Genomic DNA, 21,446 nt, shown 5'->3' on the forward strand with positions numbered 1-21,446 from the left:
GGACATTTGAAAGTCCAAGAAATATTTGATATTCCTTTATAAACATCGTGACTCAATTTTAATTAAAAGAATAAAGAAGAAGAGACAATGGATGATAACCAATAGGTAACACTTCAGTTTCCTTTTCATGTGTATTTGAATCCAGGTCTGCTCCATATTAACCAAGTGCTCTGCTACTGAGATACATTCCCAACCCTTCAGTTTCTTGTTTACTCTCTCTTATATCACTGGTTGTGGGCCAAACCAGCTGCCATATCATGAAGATACCTCAAGGAACTCTATGCAGAGGTCCCTGTGGTGAGGAACCAAGGCCTTGTCACAGTCCATGTGAGCCAGTCATCTTAGAAGCAGATCCTTCAACCCCAGCCAAACCTTTATTTGACTCCACACCCAACAGACACCTTGAATGCCACGTAATAAGAGAGCCCAAAATCAGAACTGCATAGCTTAATTTCTCAGATATATGACCAACAGAAAGTTCTGTTTTAGGCTACTGGGTTCAGGGTTAATAGGTTGCACAAGCAATAGATAATTAACAGAATAGTAACAAGGACTTAATTGAGGCTTAAATGAAAAAAATCAATGTGGTTTCTCCTCCACATTCTTTGTATCCCGACTTCTAAACACCTGTACCTTTCCCAATAGCTATATTTGTGGATATGTAGGGAGGTCTAAGAATGGGCCTCGCAGATACCAACACAATTCCATTGGGGTGAAAATAATCTTTTCAACAAGCAGTTTAAGATAACTGGATATTCCATGCTTAAAAAAATGAATTTGGCTCACTTGTACAAAAATAAACTTAAAATGGATCACAGATATGAATGTACCAATTAGAGCTATTAAACTCCTAAAAGAGTATACGGGAGTTAATCTTCATGACTCCTTAGAGACAGGCAAAGTCTTCTTAGAAACACAAGCAACAAAAGAAAACTTCTAGAACTAATAAATGAATTCAGCAAAGTAGCAGGATATAAAATCAACACTCATAAATCTAATGCATTTCTATTCATAAGTGATTAATCCTCTGAAAGAGAAATTAGGAAAACTACCCCACTCACAATTGCCTCAAAACAAACAAATACTTGGGAATCACTCTAACAAAAGTGGTGAAAGAACTCTATAATGAGAACTACAGAATGCTAAAGAAAGAAATTAAAGAAGATCTTAGAAGATGGAAAGATCTCCCATGTTCCTGCACAGGCAGAATTAATATTGTCAAAATGGCCATACTACCAAAAGTGCTATACAGATTCAATGCAATTCCAATAAAAATTCCAATGACATACCTCACAGAAAAAAAGAAAGTAATCCTGAAATTCATTTGGAAAAATAAGAGACCCAGAATAGCCAAAACAATCCTTAGCAGGAAGAGTGAAGCAGGGAGTATCACAATATCAGATCTTAAACTATACTACAGAACAACAGTAACAAAAATGGAATGGTGTTGGCACCAAAATGGACAGGTAGACTAATGGTACAGAATAGAAGATGCAGAGTGGAACCCACATAAATATAGTTATCTCATACTAGACAAAGGGGCCAAAAAGATGCAATGGAGAGAAGATAGCCTCTTCAAAAAATGGTGCTGGGAAAACTGGAAATCCATATGCAGCAGAATGAAACTAAACCCCTATCTCTCACCCTGCACAAAGCTCAACTCAAAATGGATCAACGACCTTGGAATCAGACCAGAGACCCTGCACCAAACAGAAGGAAAAGTAGGAGCAAATCATCATGTCGGCTTAGGACCAGACTTCTTAACAAGACTCCCAAAGTGCAAGAAATAAAAACAAGAATCAATAAATGGATGGATTCAAACTAAAAAGCTTTTTCTCAGCAAAGGAAACAATTAATAATTTGAAGAGAGAGCCTACAGAGTGGGAGAAATCCTTACCACATGTACTTCAAATACAGCACTAATCTCCAGAATTTATAAAGAACTCAAAAACTTAACACCAAAAAACACAACCCAATCAATAAGTGGACTAAGGAACTGAGCAGACACTTCACAGAAGTGATTCACAAGCAATCAACAGATAAATGAAAAAATGTTCAACGTCTCTAGTAATTAGAGAAATACAAATTGAAACTACCCTGAGATCTCATTGCACCCCGATTAGGATGGCTATTATCAAGAATACAAGCAACAATAGATGTTGGTGAGGATGTGAGGGAAAAGGTACACTCATACTTTGCTGGTGGGATTGCAAATTGGTGCAGCCACTCTGGAAAGCAGTGTGGAGATTCCTCAGAAAATTTGGAATGGACCCAGTTATTCCGCTTCTTGGTTTAGGACTTAAAATCAGCATAATACAGTGACTCAGACACATCAATGTTTATAGCAGCTCAATTCACAATAACTAAGCTATGGAACCAACCTTGGTGCCCTTCGACGGATGAATGAATAAAGAAACTGTGGTATATATACACGATGGAATATTATTCAGTCAGGAAGAATAAACTTATGGCATTTGCAGGTAAATGGATGGAGCTGGAGAATATCATGCTAAGTGAAATAAGCCAATCCCCCAAATCCAAAGGGTGAATGTTTTCTCTCATAAGTGGATGCTGATACATAATGGGGAGGGGGTAAGAGAAGAATGGAGGAAATTTGGATTGTGTAGAGGGAAATGAGGGGGGAAGGAAAGATGGTTAGAATGAGACAAACATCATTACCCTATGTACATGCATGATTACATGAATGGTATGACTCTACATTGTGTACGATCAAGAAATTAAAAGTTGTACTCTATTTGTGAACAATGAATCAAACTGCATTCTGTTGTCATGTATAACTAAATAGAACAAACAATAAAAAAGAATATAATATAAATTAGACTTCATCAAATTAGGGCTTCTGTGCTACAAGGATACCACCAAGAAAGTGAAAAGACATCTGAAAGGAGAAAATATATCTCCCACTATCTGACAAGGTTCTTGAACTAGATATATAAAGAACTTTCCCCAAGTCAATGCTAAAAGAAAAAATAATTTTAAAATGGGCAAAAGATATGAATACATTTCTACAAAGAAAATATACAAATGCTCAGTAAGAACATAAAGTAACATCATTATCAATCATCAGGGAAATGCCAATCCAAACTGTGAGATTATATTTCACACTCCCTAGGATGGCAATAATGATCGTGATGATGATAACAATAACAGACAATAGCAAGTGTTGGTCAAGATATTGGAAAACTGGAACACTCATAAACTTCTGAAGTGAATACTAATTTGTGCAGCTACTTGGAAAAATAGTGTTACAGTTCTCAAGGTTAAACATAAAATTATCACAAGGCCCAGCAACTCTACTCCTAGGTAAGGTATACATCCACCCTCCCTGTCAATGAAAACATATGTCTGCTCAAGAATCTTTACATGAATGTTCACAGAAGAATTATTCATGATAGCCCAAAGGGAGAAATAATCCAAATATCTGTCAACTGACACATGGATAAATAAGCAGTTCCATTGCCAATTCATGGTTTCTGTCACTTTTAAAAACTAGATTTAACCATAAACAAAAAATATTCAGAGAAATACATGTTTCACATATAAAAGACTGGCATACTAAAACAAAGCCAAAGCTCTAGTAACTAATAAATAGTGACATATGGAATGAAGACTAGAATGAATCCAAAACAACATATTTCTAGTTTTGTTTATGAGAAATCAGAAGAATAGCAAAGTTAAACTCAGGGAAAATGATTGGATTTTTCTATGTATGTGAAATTAGTTATATAAAATTATGCTAAATTCTAATCAATAAATCTAAAAATTTACTGTTCTGGTAGTCAATGGAGTAAAGCACATGCATAGGTTTTACAAACAGGGATAATTTTTCTTCATTTCTTAGCAAAATTTCTAGAATAAGAGCACTCAATTTGAATATATACAATATTTGGTGCATGAAGATTAATCTGGAAAGCAGTTTAATAATAATTTCTACTAGTAAAAATAGATAACTGGGTGTAGTGGCACACACCTGTAATCCCAGTGACGTGGGAGGCTGAGGCAGGAGGATTGCAAGTTCTAGGTCAGTCTCAACAACTTAGTGAGGCCCTAAGCAATTTAGCAAGATCTTGGGTCAAAATGAAAAATAAAAAATAAAAAGGGCTGGGAATATAGCAGCTCAGTGGTTAAGGGCCCCTGGGTTCAATCTCTCAGCCCATGCCTACCCTGCAAAAAAAAAAAAAAAAAAAAAAAAAAAAAAAAGAGTTCACACTATTATCTCCATGTATATATCCTTTAGGCAAAATTTTTGATTTGGTGTACAAAAGTCAACCAATATGACCAGCAAAGTTTATGGACTTTGTAACTACTGAATGTTTCCATGGTTATAAAGTTGAATGAGGCAAGAAATTTGAAATAGGTTACTATTTATTTAACCAAAAATTCTAAATATTTAAATATGATTAAAAAGAGTTCCTAGAGTTCAGGATAAATATTACTCTCAGAATATTAAAAGTAAAATCTTATGAAAAGAGGTGAAAAATGAGAACATTCTGTTGAAGTTTTATTAGCATAGCTGCAACATAAATATGTGCATATATTAAAAAAAACAAGATATATATGTATAAATATGTGTGTGTGTGTCTGTGTGTATGAGAAAAGATTATGGCCAGGGTTTGGGACTAAAATGTTGCTTATGCTTCCCTAGTGATTTTAATGCAAATAAAATTCTTCATTATATATCATAAGATAAAAAGATGCATCATATTTTAACTTTTCATCTAATATATAACAGAAATTCCAGTTCTTAGGTATTTTCCCCTCCATATTTTATTGTAAAATGGCTTAGATCAGTACTTCTCAAACTATCTGTAGTGAAGGAGTAGTTTTTTCTCCTGTAATTCATTATTGACTCTACTTTTCTAAAAATGTAAAACTACATGCTTAGTTGTTGCAGCACAAATCTTGTTGCCAACAAGATTTCTAAATGTTTCCTTTCACCTCTGAGTTCAACTCATCATGTTCTGCTAACAAAAAGTTTGTGAAGGAGCCACATACTACTCTTTGAACCACTGGCTTAGATCATAATGCAAATATAACATTACCCATATTGTACCAAGAACACTTTATACTATGACTCTTCTGCAGAAGAGTCATAGGATACAGAAAAAAATGCAATAATAAAGGAGTGTTTCATAGAAAGACCAGGCCATAAAAAGGTAGTAAAAAATAGATCTCCCAAGCACTGGAGTTGAAGTCAAGCTAGTCTGAGTAAAACTGCAGTTCTAATGTTTACTTAGCAGGTTTATAACCCTGAACAAAGTGCTGAAGTTTCTCAAACCTTAGTTTCCTCATCTGTAAAAGGAGATAAGACTAGACTCAATGGTTCAGAATTAAATAAGTAACATGTTGAAGTTATCAGAGTGCTCAGGACATAAAAAAATGCTCAAAAAACATTATTATCAACATTACTTCTCATAAAACCAAAGAGGTAATAGGAAGCAAGTATGTTAATTACGAGAGCATGTACATTATAATTAAGCATCAGATGTGGCTCTGAACTTGGTAGCAAATTAGAAAACTGGACTGCCTCTATTCTACATTGAATGATTTCCTGAATGCAAATGAAAATGTAGCGCTACGGCTAATATGCTATCTTACAACTTTATTAGATCATACATATAGTTTGCTTTCTACATCTGTGAGTTCTGTATCCATGGAAACCAACCATGGTTGAAAATATCTACAAAACAACCGTATACTAACCAAACGCACACAGAACTTTTTTTTTTTGGGGGGGAGGGGATGCTAGGGATTGAACTCAGGGCCTCTCTCATGCTAAGCATGAGCTCTACCACTGAGCTATATACTACTAGCCTCCTACAGACTTTTTTTCTTATCATGAGATTCTCTAAATAATATAGGAATTATTTTATATATGACATTTCACATTATATTAGGTATTATAAATAATCTAGAAATGATTAAAAGTTACAAAAGGATGTGTGTAGGCTGTATGTAAATATAATACCATTTTACATAAGGAACTTGATTATCTGCATATTTTGGTATGGGGTGACTCCTGGATCCAATACCCTGCAAATACCAAGGAACAATTGCATTTAACATACCTATTTGATGAATTTTGAGTAATGCATGCACCCATAAAACCATCACCACAATCAAGATTCCTCACCATACTTATGATACAGAACATTTTTGTGATCCTAAACACTACTGAACATTTCCATCACCTCCATCAAATGAAACTAAAATAAAGTCTCAAATTTACTTCCTAAGAGATAAAACAAACTGGTTAATATAACTACATGCTATAGTTTGAATATCTCCACCCAATTCATGTTGAATTTAATACCCACCCTGAGGTATAAGAGGTGGAACCAGGTGGGACCTTTAAGAGGTATTTAGCTCATTGGGACTCTGCCTTCATCAAAGGATTAATTCATTCATGGATTAATAGGTTATCTCCAGAGTGGGTCTGTTATAAAAACCAGTTTGGTTCTCTCTTGTATATGCCCCTCTCACCATTTGATTCCCTGGTTGTCTCAAAACTCTATAGAGTTTCCACCAGCAATAACTTCACCACATGTGACCCCTTGACTTTGAACTTCTCAGCATCCAGAACCATGAGCTGAAGGAACCTTTATTCTTTATAAATTACTCAGTGTATGGGATCCTAATTAGAATAAGATATATTCCATATTTGTATAAATAAACCAAAATAAATTCTACTGTCATTTATATCTAAAAAGAATAAAATAAATAAATTATTCAGTATATGGTATTCAGTTGTAGCAACATAAAATGGATTAAAAGTGGGAAACTTGAAATAAATAAAAAAATTTAATTTGTCTTTTCTTAAAGTGAAATAAGTAAATCAAAATGGCATTTGCAATCTTTCTTCCAGGAGCCACTAATAGCTTTTCTGACTTCATCTATAGTTCCAGTTTATAATTTAGTTGCATTTTGTTCTTTCAGACTTATAACTCAGATAAAGTGGTATGAATTTTCATAAAACATGATTTATGTACTGTTGTAGCTCTCAAACACACAAAAAAAGTGAAGTAGCTATTTATAGAAAAATAAAAAGCCATATATGTCCCCGGGGAAATCAGCCCCTATGAAAATTATCAGGGAGTACAGATTTGTTTCCACTTGATGGTGTAAAAAGATAAAATTTAAATAAGAATACTGCATCAGAGCATCTGAATTTCAGAAAGTTTTGTTTAAATGGTTATACAAAGTGAGTAATCCTTATTTCATAACTGGCACACAAAGACACTTTGGCTATTTTGTCACCAGCTGAACCCACCTCTTCCCTTTCTTCTTTGCCATGAAAGAGAGGAAGGATGAAAAGAGAAAGAAATATTCACTAATTAATCAATTCTAAAGATATATCTAGGGAGGAAATGTTTTTGTCATATCCTCAAAATATAAATGAATGCAGTACCACCAAGTACTGAGCAATAAGGAAAAAATTCTGCTTGTTGATTATGAAAAAGAAGAATAAAGCTATACATTAGGTACATGTTCTTCCCAAATGCTTTTGACTAAGTAAAAAAAATCATCATTCAGTAATTGTTACCATCTGACAAGTAAATGTGAGAGTTAGTAAATATATTTCATTTTGGTTAAAAGTTCTGAGTTCAATATTGACAGTCAGTAAACAATCTTTAGCAAATCACATATTTAACCAACTCATAAAGCAGGTTACTCCAGAAAAGTGGAAACTTTCCTGAAGTACTATCCTTCCAGGACACCACATGTACAAGGGCCACCTGTGATCTGTATTAACCAAAGTCAATGGTCAGTTCTACAGTGCCTCATCTTACCCCTCAGCAGTATTCAACACTTTGTTCTTGGCTTCCAGGTCTCTTCACTCTCAAGGCTCCTATCTATTAGCTACTCTTCCAGTCTATGTTGGCTCTTCTATTCAGTTTTAAATACTGAAGTACTTCAGGCTCAGTCAACAATCCTCCTTTCTTCTCTCCCCACAGGTTATTTCCTCCAGTTATAACTTTAAACAGCATCTATTAACTGATGTGTCCTAAATTTATAACCACCACTTTTCCTCTTCTATTATTCTAACCAGTTAAAGCTGACTTTAGCACTCTATTAAATTCCACTTCTATTCCTGAGCCTCTATAATCCATCTTCCACAGAGAAGTCAGAGATTCTTTAAAATCATATCCTGTCATTCCTTTCTTCAACACCTGTCATTGGCTTTCCTCTGAGTTTAGACTATCCAACCTCAAATATATCAAAAATTGTATACTGTAGGTATTTTATACCTGCTATCCTCTACAGACTTTAGGTCAAGTTTTTATATGACAAATTTCTTCCCATACTCCTGTAATAACAAAACCTCAGAGAAGACTTTTCTGATCAGCCTAAGCAACTGAATCAAGACCACACTCTTATCATCTACCTAAAATATCATGTGATTTCCTTGCTTGCTCTTGTTGCAGTCTAAAATTGTCCTGTTTGTCTACTATCATCTCTTAATGGAATGCAAAATCTATGAGGTCAGGAGCTTTATTTGACTAGTTCATTCTTGTATCAGTAGTCCTATAACAGTGGCTGATACTCATAGGCCTCAAATATATATACATGTATATATATTTTTTCTCTTTTACTGTACTAAGGATTGAATCCAGAGCCTTAAGCATGCTAGGCAAACACTTTACCTCTGAGATACACTTCCAGGCCTTTTAAAATTTTAATTTCAAGCCTGGTCTCACTAAGTTGCTTAGGCTGACCTTAAATTTTCTATTCTCCTGTCTCAGCCTTCCAAGTAACTGGGATTATAGGCACAAGCCACCATAGTTGGCTCTTCAAATATATTTTGAATAATCTGTTAATGCCAACACAGTTCACAAACCATTTTGATTTGTATTCTCAGAGAAAAACTTAGTAGAAAAAAGCATACTGCCATTACTCTTCTTAACCATTGTAGCCACCTTGACCTCACTTCCTTATTAAACTACATTCATATGGCTGTTAAGTACTTTAAAAAAAAAACTAACAGAATCATCCAAGAACACCTATAAAAATGTGCTATACTCAGTTATTTAAAGACAAAAACAAGGACCTATTTTCTTAAGTAGAACCATGTAAATGTGGAGGATGTCATTCTGACTTTTGTGAAAGAAAATAAGGTATATTATGAAGTGTGAAACACATTAAGTTTAAAAATTATATGCAAATCTCAAAAATTTTTAAAAGTTTACTTTTAAAATTTCTAATTGATAATAATCGTGCATATTATGTGGTACAGTAATATTTCAATACATGAATACAATGAGTAATAATCATATTAGGGTAACTGCCATATCTATCACTTCAAATATTTATCATTTCTTTGTGTTAGGAACATTCAAAATCTTCTCTACTAGTTACCTTGCAATATATAATTAATTGTTAAGTATAGTTAACCTACTGTGCTACAAAATATTAGAATTTATTTTCCCTATTCATCTGCAACCCTGTACCTGCTTACCTGCTTACCTGCCATCCCCTTTACCACTCCCGCCCCTGCCATTCCCTCCCCTCTGGAAACTTACTATTCCACTCTTAACTTCCATGAAATCAACTTTTTCTTTGTTTCCACTTGGAAGTGAGAACATGTGGTACTTGTCTTTCTCTGCCTAATTCACATACTATCTCCCAGTTCATCCATGTTGCAGACAGTCACAGGATTTTCAATGGCTGAATTAATTCCACTGTGCATGTCTACCACATATTCTTTATCCATTTTTCAGTCAGTGAACACCTAGGTTGATTTCGTTATCCTCTTATTGTGAATAGTGCTGCAATAAACATGAAAATTCAGATATTTCGTCGACATACTAAGTTCTTTTCCTTTTGATATATTGCAAATAGTGAGACTGCTGCAAGATATGGTGGGTATATTTTTGGTTTATTTTTAAAGCTCTCTATACTGTTTTCTACAGTGGCTATAGTAATTAATGTTCCCATCAACAGCATATAAGGGTTCCTCTTTTTCCATATATTTACCAGCATTTATTATTTTTTGTATTTTTGATAATAACCATTCTAACTAGGGTGAAATGACATCACACTGTGGGTTCAGTTTGCATTTCCCTGATGATAGTGATGTTGGCCACTTTTTTCACATACTTTTTGGCCATTCATTTATCCTTTTTTGATAAATGTTTATTTATTTATTTTTTTGGAATATTTCAAATTGCTAATATCTACTTACATTGACTTTGAATTTTTTTTTAATTTATTTATTTTTATTGTAAACAAATGGGATACATGTTGTTTCTCTGTTTGTACATGGCGTAAAGGCATACCATTTGTGTAATCATAAATTTACATAGAGTAATGTTGTTTGATTCATTCTGTTATTTTTTTCCCTTCCCCCCAACCCTCCCACCCCTCTTTACCCTCTATACAGTACTTCCTTCCTCCATACTTGCCCCCTTCCCTAACCCTAACTCTAACCCTAACACTAACCCTTCCCTCCCCCCCATTATGTGTCATCCTACACTTATTAGCGATATCATTCGTCCTTTGGCTTTTTGAGATTGGCTTATCTCACTTAGCATGATATTCTCCAATTTCATCCATTTGCCTGCAAATGCCATAATTTTATCATTCTTTATGGCTGAGTAATATTCCATTGTATATATATACCACAGTTTCTTTATCCACTCATCAATTGAAGGGCATCTAGGTTGGTTCCACAGTCTGGCTATTGTGAATTGAACAGCTATGAACATTGATGTGGCTGTATCTCTGTAGTATGCTGATTTTAAGTCCTTTGGGTATAGGCCAAGGAGTGGGATAGCTGGGTCAAATGGAGGGTCCATCCCAAGTTTTCTAAGGAATCTCCACACTGCTTTCCAGAGTGGCTGCACTAATTTGCAGCCCCACCAGCAATGTATGAGTGTACCTTTCTCCCCACATCCTCGCCAACACCTGTTGTTGCTCGTATTCTTGATAATCGCCATTCTAATTGGGGTGAGATGGAATCTTAGGGTGGTTTTGATTTGCATTTCTCTTATTACTAGAGATGTTGAACATTTTTCCATATGTTTGTTGATTGCTTGTAGATCTTCTTCTGTGAAGTGTCTATTCATTTCCTTAGCCCATTTGTCGACTGGATTATTTGAATTCTTGGAGTAAAGTTTTTTGAGTTCTTTATAGATTCTGGAGATTAGTGCTCTATCTGAAGTATGATTGGCAAATATATTCTCCCACTCTGTAGGCTCTTTCTTCGCATTGCTGATAGTTTCCTTTGCTGAGAGAAAGCTTTTTAGTTTGAATCTATCCCAGTGGTTGATTCTAGCTTTTATTTCTTGTGCTATGGGAGTCCTGTTAAGGAAGTCTGGTCCTAGACCAACAAGGTGAAGATTTGGACCTACTTTTTCTTCTATAATCTGCAGGGTCTCTGGTCTGATTCCGAGGTCCTTAATCCATTTTGAGTTTAGTTTCGTGCATGGTGAGAGATATGGGTTTAGTTTCATTCTGTTGCATATGGATTTCCAATTCTCCCAGCACCATTTGTTGAAGAGGCTATCTTTTCTCCATTGCATATTTTTGGCACCTTTGTCTAGTATGAGAAAATTGTATTTATTTGGGTTTGTGTCCGTGTCCTCTATTCTGTACCATTGATCTACCTTTCTATTTTGGTACCAATACCATGCCGTTTTTGTTACTATTGCTTTGTAGTAGAGTTGAAGATCTGGTATTGCAATACCCCCTGTTTCACTCTTCCTGCTAAGTATTGCTTTAGCTATTCTGGGTTTCTTATTTTTCCAGATGAATTTCATAATTGCTTGCTCTATTTCTGTAAGGTACATCATTGGGATTTTAATTGGAATTGCATTGAATTTGTATAGCACTTTAGGTAGTATGGCCATTTTGACAATATTAATTCTTCCTATCCAAGAACATGGAAGATCTTTCCATCTTCTAAGGTGTTCTTTAATTTCTTTCTTTAGTGTTGTATAGTTCTCATTGTAGAGGTCTTTCACCTCTTTTGTGAGATTGATTCCCAAGTATTTTATTTTTTTCGAGGCTATTTTGAATGGGGTAGTTTTCCTAATTTCTCTTTCTGAAGATTCATCACTTATGTATAAAAATGTGTTGGATTTATGGGCATTGATCTTGTAACCTGCTACTTTACTGAATTCACTTATGAGTTCTAAGAGTTTTCTGGTGGAATTTCCAGGTTCCTCTAAATATATAATCATGTCATCAGCGAACAGGGGTAGTTTGAGTTCTTCTTTCCCAATTCGTATCCCTTTAATCTCTTTGGTTTGTCTAATTGCTCTGGCCAGAGTCTCAAGAACGATGTTGAATAGAAGTGGTGAAAGAGGGCATCCCTGCCTTGTTCCAGTTTTTAGGGGGAATGCTTTCAGTTTTTCACCATTTAGAATGATATTAGCCATGGGCTTAGCATAAATGGACTTTACAATGTTAAGGAATGTTCCCACTATCCCTATTTTTTCTAGTGTTTTGAGCATGAAGGGGTGCTGTATTTTATCAAATGCTTTTTCTGCATCTATTGAAATAATCATGTGATTCTTGACTTTAAGTCTATTAATGTGGTGAATTACGTTTGTTGATTTCCTGATGTTGAACCAACCTTGCATCCCTGGGATGAAACCCACTTGATCATGGTGCACTATCTTTTTAATATGTTTTTGTATGCGATTTGCTAAAATTTTGTTGAGAATTTTTGCATCGATGTTCATTAAGGATATTGGTCTGAAATTTTCTTTCCTTGATGAGTCTCTGTCTGGTTTAGTTATCAGGGTGATATTGGCTTCATAGAATGAGTTTGGGAGGGTTCCCTCCTCTTCTATTTTATGGAATACTTTGAGAAGTATTGGAATGAGCTCTTCCTTAAAGGTTTTGTAGAACTCGGCTGAGAACCCATCTGGTCCCGGACTTTTCTTTGTTGGTAGGTTTTTGATGACTTCTTCTATTTCAGTACTTGAAATTGGTCTATTTAAATTGTTTATGTCCTCCTCGTTCAGTTTAGGCAATTCATATGTCTCTAGAAACCTGTTGATGTCTTCGAAATTTTCTATTTTGTTGGAGTATAGATTTTCAAAATAGCTTCTAATTATGTTTTGTATTTCAATCCTGTCTGTGGTGATATTTCCTTGTTCATTCTGAATTTTAGTGATTTGGGTTTTCTCTCGTCTTCTCTTTGTTAGTGTGGCTAAAGGTTTATCAATTTTGTTTATTTTTTCGAAGAACCAACTATTTTGTCAATTTTTTGTATTGTTTCTTTTGTTTCAATTTCATTGATTTCAGCTCTGAGTTTAACTATTTCCTGTCTTCTACTACTTTTGGTGCTGTTCTGTTCTTCTTTTTCTAGGGCTTTGAGCTGTAGTGTTAGGTCGTTTATTTGTTGAGTTTTACTTCTTTTATTAAATGCGCTCCATGAAATAAATTTCCCTCTAAGTACTGCTTTCATAGTGTCCCAGAGATTTTGATATGATGTTTCTTTGTTCTCATTTACCTCTAAGAATTTTGTAATTTCCTTCCTAATATCTTCTGTTATCCATTCATCATATAATAGCATATTGTTTAATCTCCAGATGTTGGAATAGTTTCTGTGTTTTACTCTTTCATTTATTTCTAACTTCAATCCATTATGATCTGATAGAATACATGCTAGTGTCTCTATCTTCTTGTATTTGCTAACATTAGCTTTGTGGCATAATATATGGTCTATTTTAGAGAAGGATCCATGTGCTGCTGAGAAGAAAGTGTATTCGCTCTTGGTTGGATGGTATATTCTATAAATGTCCGTTAAGTCTAAATTATTGATTGTGTTATTGAGATCTATGGTTTCTTTGTTCAATTTTTGTCTGGAAGATCTGTCCAGTGGTGAGAGAGGCGTGTTAAAATCACCTAGTATTATTGTGTTATGGTCTATTTGGTTTCTGAAATTGAGAAGGATTTGTTTGACATACATGGATGAGCCACTGTTTGGGGCATAGATGTTTATGATTGTTATATCTTGCTGATTTATGCTTCCCTTAAGCAGTATGAAATGTCCTTCTTTATCCCTTCTGACTAACTTTGGCTTGAAGTCCACATTATCGGAAATGAGGATGGATACTCCAGCTTTTTTGTTGAGTCCATGTGCATGGTATGTTTTTCCCCATCCTTTCACCTTTAGTCTATGGGTATCTTTTTCTATGAGGTGAGTCTCTTGCAGGCAACATATTGTTGGATCTTTCTTTTTAATCCAGTCTGCCAGTCTATGTCTTTTGATTGATGAATTCAGGCCATTAACATTCAGGGTTATTATAGAGAAATGATTTGGTTTCCCGGTCATTTGGTTCATTTTTTAAATTTTGTTTATTTATTTGTTTGACACAACTTGTTTCCTCCTTTATTTGACAATTCCTTTAAGATAATTCCTCCCTTTGCTGATTTGCTGCTTTGTTTTTCATCTCTTCCTCATGGAATATTTTGCTGAGAATGTTCTGTAGTGCTGGCTTTCTTTTTGTAAATTCTTTTAGCTTTTGTTTATCATGGAAGGATTTTATTTCATCGTCAAATTTGAAGGTAAGTTTTGCTGGGTATAAGATTCTTGGTTGGCATCCATTTTCTTTCAGGGCTTGAAAAATGTTGTTCCAGGCCCTTCTAGCTTTTAGGGTCTGGATTGAAAAGTCTGCTGATATCCGTATTGGTTTCCCCCTGAATGTAATTTGGTTCTTTTCTCTCACAGCCTTTAAAATTCTGTCTTTATTTTGTATGTTAGGTATTTTCATTATAATGTGCCTTGGTGTGGGTCTGTTGTAATTTTGTGTATTTGGAGTCCTATAAGCCTCTTGAACTTGATTTTCCATTTCATTCTTCAGATTTGGGAAATTTTCTGATATTATTTCATTGAATAAATTGTTCATTCCTTTGGCTTGTTTCTCTAGGCCTTCCTCAATCCCAATAATTCTTAAATTTGGCCTTTTCATGATATCCCATAGTTCTTGTAGATTCTGTTCATGATTTCTTACCATCTTCTCTGTTTGTTCAACTTTGTTTTCAAGGTGAAATATTTTGTCTTCAATGTCTGAGGTTCTGTCTTCCAGGTGTTCTATCCTATTGGATATGCTTTCGATGGAGTTCTTAATTTGGTTTATTGTTTCCTTCATGTCAAGGATTTCTGTTTGGTTTTTTTTCAATATCTCTAACTCTTTATTGAAATGATCTTTTGCTTCCTGTATTTGCTCTTTTAACTGTCGATTGGTGCGATCATTCAATGCTTGCATTTGCTCTTTCATCTCATCATTTGCTTCTCTGATCATTTTAATTATGTACATTCTGAACTCCTTTTCTGTCATTTCTTCTGCCATGCTGTCATTGGGTTTTATTGATATAACATCTAGATTTGTTTGCAGCATTTTCTTTCCTTGTTTTCTCATATTGTTCAGGTATCAGTGGACCGCTGAGATACTGCAGATTTCCTCTATTGACTTACAATGTCCCTGAAGATTTCTATATATATTCCCCCTTAGCCTTCAGTAGGCTGAAGTCTTGGAGGAAGTTGATAATGCGGTGCTCCACAAGGAAGCTGCCTCTCTAGGAGTGGTGTCCTTCAGGTGGGGTATAATCCCTGCTAGTGGGCAGAGGTGCCTCCACTTGTTGACCAATGGTCATCCAAAGGGGACCTAGGCTGCGGGCTGAGGCAAGGCCTGTTTGGGCCTGAGTCTCTGGTTTTACCGTCCTTGTGGGGAAACCTCACCCGGCAGGGAAGACTCACCCGGTGGGGAGGTCTCGCTGGTCAGTTCCCTCCTAGCGGTTCCCCTCAATTTACAGCTACCGCCTGGGCTGGGCTGCCTTCCTCTGCAATGTTCCCAGGGGCCCGGCCCTACCTCCTGGGCCTGGGAGCCTCACCCTTCACAGATGAATCTCCTTAGGCTGCCCCTCCTCAGAGAATCTGCCCGCAGGCCTGGAACCTTCGCTCCGCCCTAAGCCTGTCTCTGTACGGCTTTTCCACCCAGAGGCCTCCTAGATCCTGGGACCCTGCTCTGTACCTAATCACCTGGCTATGCGGCCCCTCCTCTGAGCAGCCACCTGGGGCCCCGAACAATCGCTCTGAGTCCCAGAGACCCGCCACACGCCTCTTCCTCCAGACAGCCGCCCAGTATGCCGGTGCGGTCACTAGGAGTCCAAGAAACTCACTTCGTGCCTCCTCCTCCCACCAACCACCCGTAGCCCTGGGCAATCAATCACTCCAAGTCGAAGTGACCCTCCCCGTTCCTCCTCCTTCTCCAGATAACCCCCCGGGTGTTCAGGAGCGGTCGCTCTGAGTGGCTCTGAATCCACGTGACCCGCTGCACGGGTCCTCTGGGCAACCGCCCGGAGCTCTGGTGCGGCCACTCAAGACCAAGCGACCCACCACGCTCCTCCTCCAGGCAGCCCCCCTGTGTTCAGGAGCTGTCACTTTAAGTCCAAACAACTCACCACTCGCCTTCTCCTCTGAGCAGCCGCCTGGAGCGCTAATGCAGTCACTGCCAGTCCAAACGACCCGCCGCGCTCCTCCTCCTCCTCCTCCTACTCCTCCGGGCAGGTCCCGGTGTTCAGAAGTGGTCTGAGTTCAAACAGCTCGCCACGCAGCCCCTCCTCTGGCAACCGCCTGCAGCTCTGGTGTAGTCACCCCGAATCCAAGCGGCCGCGCTCCTCTTCCTCCTCCTCGTCCTCAGGGCAGGCCTCGGTGTTCAGAAGCAGTCGCCCCGAGTCCAAACAGCTCGCCGCGCAGCTTCTCCTCTGGCAACCGCCTGTAGCTCTGGTGCAGTCACTCCGAATCCAAGTGGCCACGTTCCTCCTCCTCCTCCTCAGGGCAGGCCCCGGTGTCCTGAGTCCACACAGCTCTCCTCGCCACTCCTCCCCTGGGCAGCCGCCGGAGCCCCAGTGGTTGCTCCGAGTCCCAGCGCTGTGCTGAGCGGCCTCCTTTACGGTGCTCACAGTTGTCCACGTTCACTGCTCCAGCGGGGGGAGGGGCGTCTCGCCGGCAGCTCTACTTCACAAAGTTTCCTGCGTTCCGGGACCACCGTCCCATCCGGGACGCCTTCCCAACGGGTGAGAGTCACCCGGCTGCTTTGAGTTGGTCCCAAGTGTCTCAATATCTCTTCTTTTGAATTCTGAGTCCTGGAGCAACATGAAATGCAGCCACCCTCTAGGCCGCCATCTTGAAACCCCCGATAAATGTTTATTTAGATCATTTTTTTTTTTGTACCAGAAATGGAACCCAGGGGTGCTTAACCACTGAGCCACATTCCCAGCCCTTTTTAATATTTATTTTAATTTTTTTAGATATTGTTTAATTAGTTTATTTTTAAATTTGTTCTTTTTAGTTATACATGACAATAGAATGTATTTTGACATATCACACAAACATGGACTGTAACTTCCCATTCCTGTGATTGTACTGTAGCTATGGTGACAAAAATGGCCTGGTATTGGCACCAAAACAGATGTGAAGACCAATGGAAAAGAACAGAGACACAGAAACAAACCACATAAATCCAGTTATCTCATACTAGACAAAGGCACCAAAAATATATATTGGAGAAAAGATAGTCTCTTCCACAAATGGTGCTGGAAAAACTGGAAATCTATATGTAATAAAATGAAATTAGACCCCATCTCTCACCCTGCACAAAACTCAACTCAAAGTGGATGAAGGACCTAGGCGTTAGACCAGAGACCCTGTACCTACCAGAAGAAAAAGTAGGCCCAAATCTCTATCTTGTCAGCTTAAAACTAAATTGCTCAACAAGACTCCTAAAGTGCAAGAAGTAAAATCAAGTATCAATAAATGGGATTTGATCAAACTAAAAAGCTTCTTCACAGTAAAGGGAACACTCAAGAACATGAAGAGAGAGCCTAAGAATGGGAGGAAACCTTTGCCACCTGCACTTCAGATAGAGCATTAATCTCCAGGATATATAAAGAACTCCAAAACCTAACATCAAACAAAACAAAACAAAATGAAAAAAACACCACACAAACATAACAAAAAACAACCCAATCAACAAACGGGCAAAGGAACTGAACAGACATGTTACATGAACCAACACTTCACAGAATAAGAAATATGAATGGTCAACAAATATATGAAAAAATGTTCAACATCACTAGCAATTAGAGAAATGCAAATTAAAACTACAACTGAGACTCCATCTCACTCCCGTCAGAATGGCAATTATCAAGAACACAAATAAATGTTGGCAAGGATGTGGGGAAAAAGGCACACTCATACATTGCTGGTAGGACTGCAAACTGATGCAACCACTCTGAAGAACAGTATGGAGATTCCTCAGAAAACTTGGAATGGAACCACCATTTGACCCAGTCATTCCATTCCTCATCATATAACTAAAGGACTTAAAATCAGCATATAATAGTGACATGATCACATCAATGATCATAGCAGTTCAGGAATTCACAATAGCTAAATTATGGAACGGACCTAGGTACCCTTCAACAGATGACTGGATAAAGAAAATGTGTACAGGGCTGGGGAGATAGCTCAGTCGGTAGAGTGCTTGCCCTGGGTTCGATCCCCAGCACCACACACACACACACACACACACACACACACAAAGTGTACATATACACAATGGAGTATTAGTCAGCCATAAAGAAGAATGAAATTGTGGCATTTGCAGGCATATGGATGGAATTGGAGACTACCATGCTAAGTGAAATAACCTAAACACAAAAAACCAAAGGCTGAATGTTCTGATATGTGGATGCTGACACAAAATAGGCAGGTAGTGGTGGTGGTGGTGGTGGTTCACCAAATTGGACAGGGGGGACTAGAGGAAAGGGAGGGGGCATGGAGATGGGAAAGACAGTAGAATGAATTGTACATAACTCTCCTTATGTTCACATATGAGTATACGACCAGTGTAACTCCACAACATATATTTTTGAGACAAGGTCTCACTAAGTTGCTTGGGTCCTCACTAATTCCAGAGGCTTTGTTCATTTTAAAATGTGATTGTTTTTGATGTTAAGTACCTCATATTTTGAATATTAATTCCTTGTCAGATGAATAGTTTGCAATTATTTTCTCCCATTCCACAGATTGTCTCTTAACCTTGTTGTTTCCTTTGCTGTGCAAAAGATTTTTAGTTTGATATAATATCATCTGTTGGTTTTTGCTTTTTCTGCTTGTGCTTTTGAATTTTCACTCAAAATATTTTTTCCCCCCCCCCCCCCCCAAATTTTTTTGCCCAGGTCATTGTCTCAAAGTGGTTTTTCAATGTTGTCTTCTAGTAGTTTTGTTGTTTGGAGTCTTACATTTAAGTGTTAGATTCATTTTGAGATGATTTTTTAATGCAGTTTCCTAATATTTTAAGATAATACAATATGATCAAGTGGGTTTCATCCCAGGGATGCAAAGCTGGTTCAACATATGCAAATAAAAAAAATTACTTCACCATACAAATACAATTAAGAACAAGAATCACATGATCATTTCAACAGATGCAGAAAATACTTCTGACAAAATCTAACACTTATTGGTGTTAAAAACATGGTAGAAACTAGGTATAAAGAAACTTACCTCAACATTATAAAGGCTGCATATGATAAACCCAAAGCCAGCATCATAATGGAAAAAAATTGAATGCATTTTCTCTAAAATCAGGAACAAGACAAGAACGTCCATTCTCACTATTCTTATAATACAGTTCTTGAAATGCTACCCAGAGCAATCAGGCAAGAGAAGAAAATTAAAGGGATACAAATAGGAAGAAATAAGAGGTCAAAAATCTGGTTGCTGATAACACAATTCTATATCTAGAAGAGAACCCCCCCACCGCAAAAAAAAAAAAAAAAAAAAAACCCTCCACCAGAAGACTTCTAGAGCTGACAAATTCAGCAAAGTAGCAGAATACAAGATTGACATTTATAAATCAATAGCTTTCTTTTACAATTATCAATCTGCTGAGAAGAATTCTGGAAAACTATTCCATTTACAATAACCTTTAAAAAAAACCTTGGGAATAAATCTATTCAAAAAGGTGAACTATCTCTACAATGAAAACTACAGAACACTGAAGAAAGAAATTGAAGCAAACCTTAGGAGATGGAAAGACCTCTCATGTTCTTGGACAGTCAGAATTAATATTTTCAAAATGGTCATATTACCAAAAGTGTTTTACAGATTCAATGTAATCCCCATTAAATGCCAGAGACAGTCTTCACAGAAATGGAGTGCAGGTGAGGGAGGGAAAGAAGACCTAAAATTCATTTGGAAGAATAAAAGACACATAATAGCCAAAGCAATATTGAGCAAGAAGAGCAATTGAAATGGAACAAATGGAGGCATCACAATACCTAACCTCAAATTATACTATAGAGTTTAGTAGCAAAAAAAGTATGGTACTGGCATTGAAACAGACATGAAGATAAGTGGAATAGAAGACAAAGGAACAAACTCACTTAGACACAATCAGCTGCTACTTGACAAACCTGCCAAAAATACACACTGGAGAAAAAAAATGGCTTTTTTAACAAATGGGGCTTGGAAAATTGGATATCCATATAAAGAAGAATCACTCTCTCTAATCCTGCACAAAAGACAAGTCAAAGTGGATCAAAGATCTAGGAATTACAGCAAAAACACTGAAACTGCTAGAAGAAAACATAGGGTCAACACTTTGATATATTGGTTCAAGCACTGACTTCCTTAACAAGACTCGTAAAGCTCAAGAAATAAAACCAAGAATCAATAAGCGAGACATCATCAAATTAAAAAGCTTCTGCACAACAAAGGAAACAATAATGAGAAGAGAGAGCCTATAGAAGGGAGAAAAATTTTGCCAGTTACTCCTCTGATGGGTTATTAATATCCAGAATACACGAAACTTAAAAAAAAAAAAAAACACCTAAAACAACAACAACAAAAAAACCCAAATAATTCAATCAATAAATAGACCAAGAACTAAACAGACATTTCTCAAAAGAAATACAATTGGCCAACAAATATACAAAAAAATGTTCAACATACCTAGCAATCAGAGAAATGCAAGTCAATACTACATTGAGATTTCATTTTACTCCAGTTAGAGTGGCAATTATTAAGAATACAAATAGTAATACATGCTGACATGGATGTGGGGAAAAAAGTACAGTCATGCGCTGTTGAGAAGACTGAAAATTGGTACAACCAATCTGGATAACAGTATGGAGATTCCTTGAAAGACTAGGAATAGAACCATCATATGACCAAGCTACCCCACTCCTTGACAATTATCCAAAAGAAATAAAATCAGCATACTACAGTCAATATAGGAACAGGAATATTTATAGCAGTGCAATTCACAATAGCCAAGTTATAAAACCAGTCCAGGTGCACATCAACAGATGAATGGATAAAGAAAACATGGTATACATACACAATGGAGTTTTACTCATCCATAAAGAATGAAGTTACAGTATTTGCTGGTACATGGATGAAA

General features: G+C 37.0%; 1 protein-coding gene across 6 annotated transcripts in view; it reads right to left on the bottom strand.

Annotated features, from left to right (window-relative positions):
• Window positions 1–21,446, bottom strand: part of DOP1A (DOP1 leucine zipper like protein A) — a 109,768-nt gene that overhangs the window by 77,611 nt on the left and 10,711 nt on the right. The window lies entirely within an intron of this gene.

Source organism: Sciurus vulgaris (assembly GCF_902686455.1).
Source record: "Sciurus vulgaris genome assembly, chromosome: 7".
In the NCBI taxonomy this organism is placed as follows: domain Eukaryota; kingdom Metazoa; phylum Chordata; class Mammalia; order Rodentia; family Sciuridae; genus Sciurus; species Sciurus vulgaris.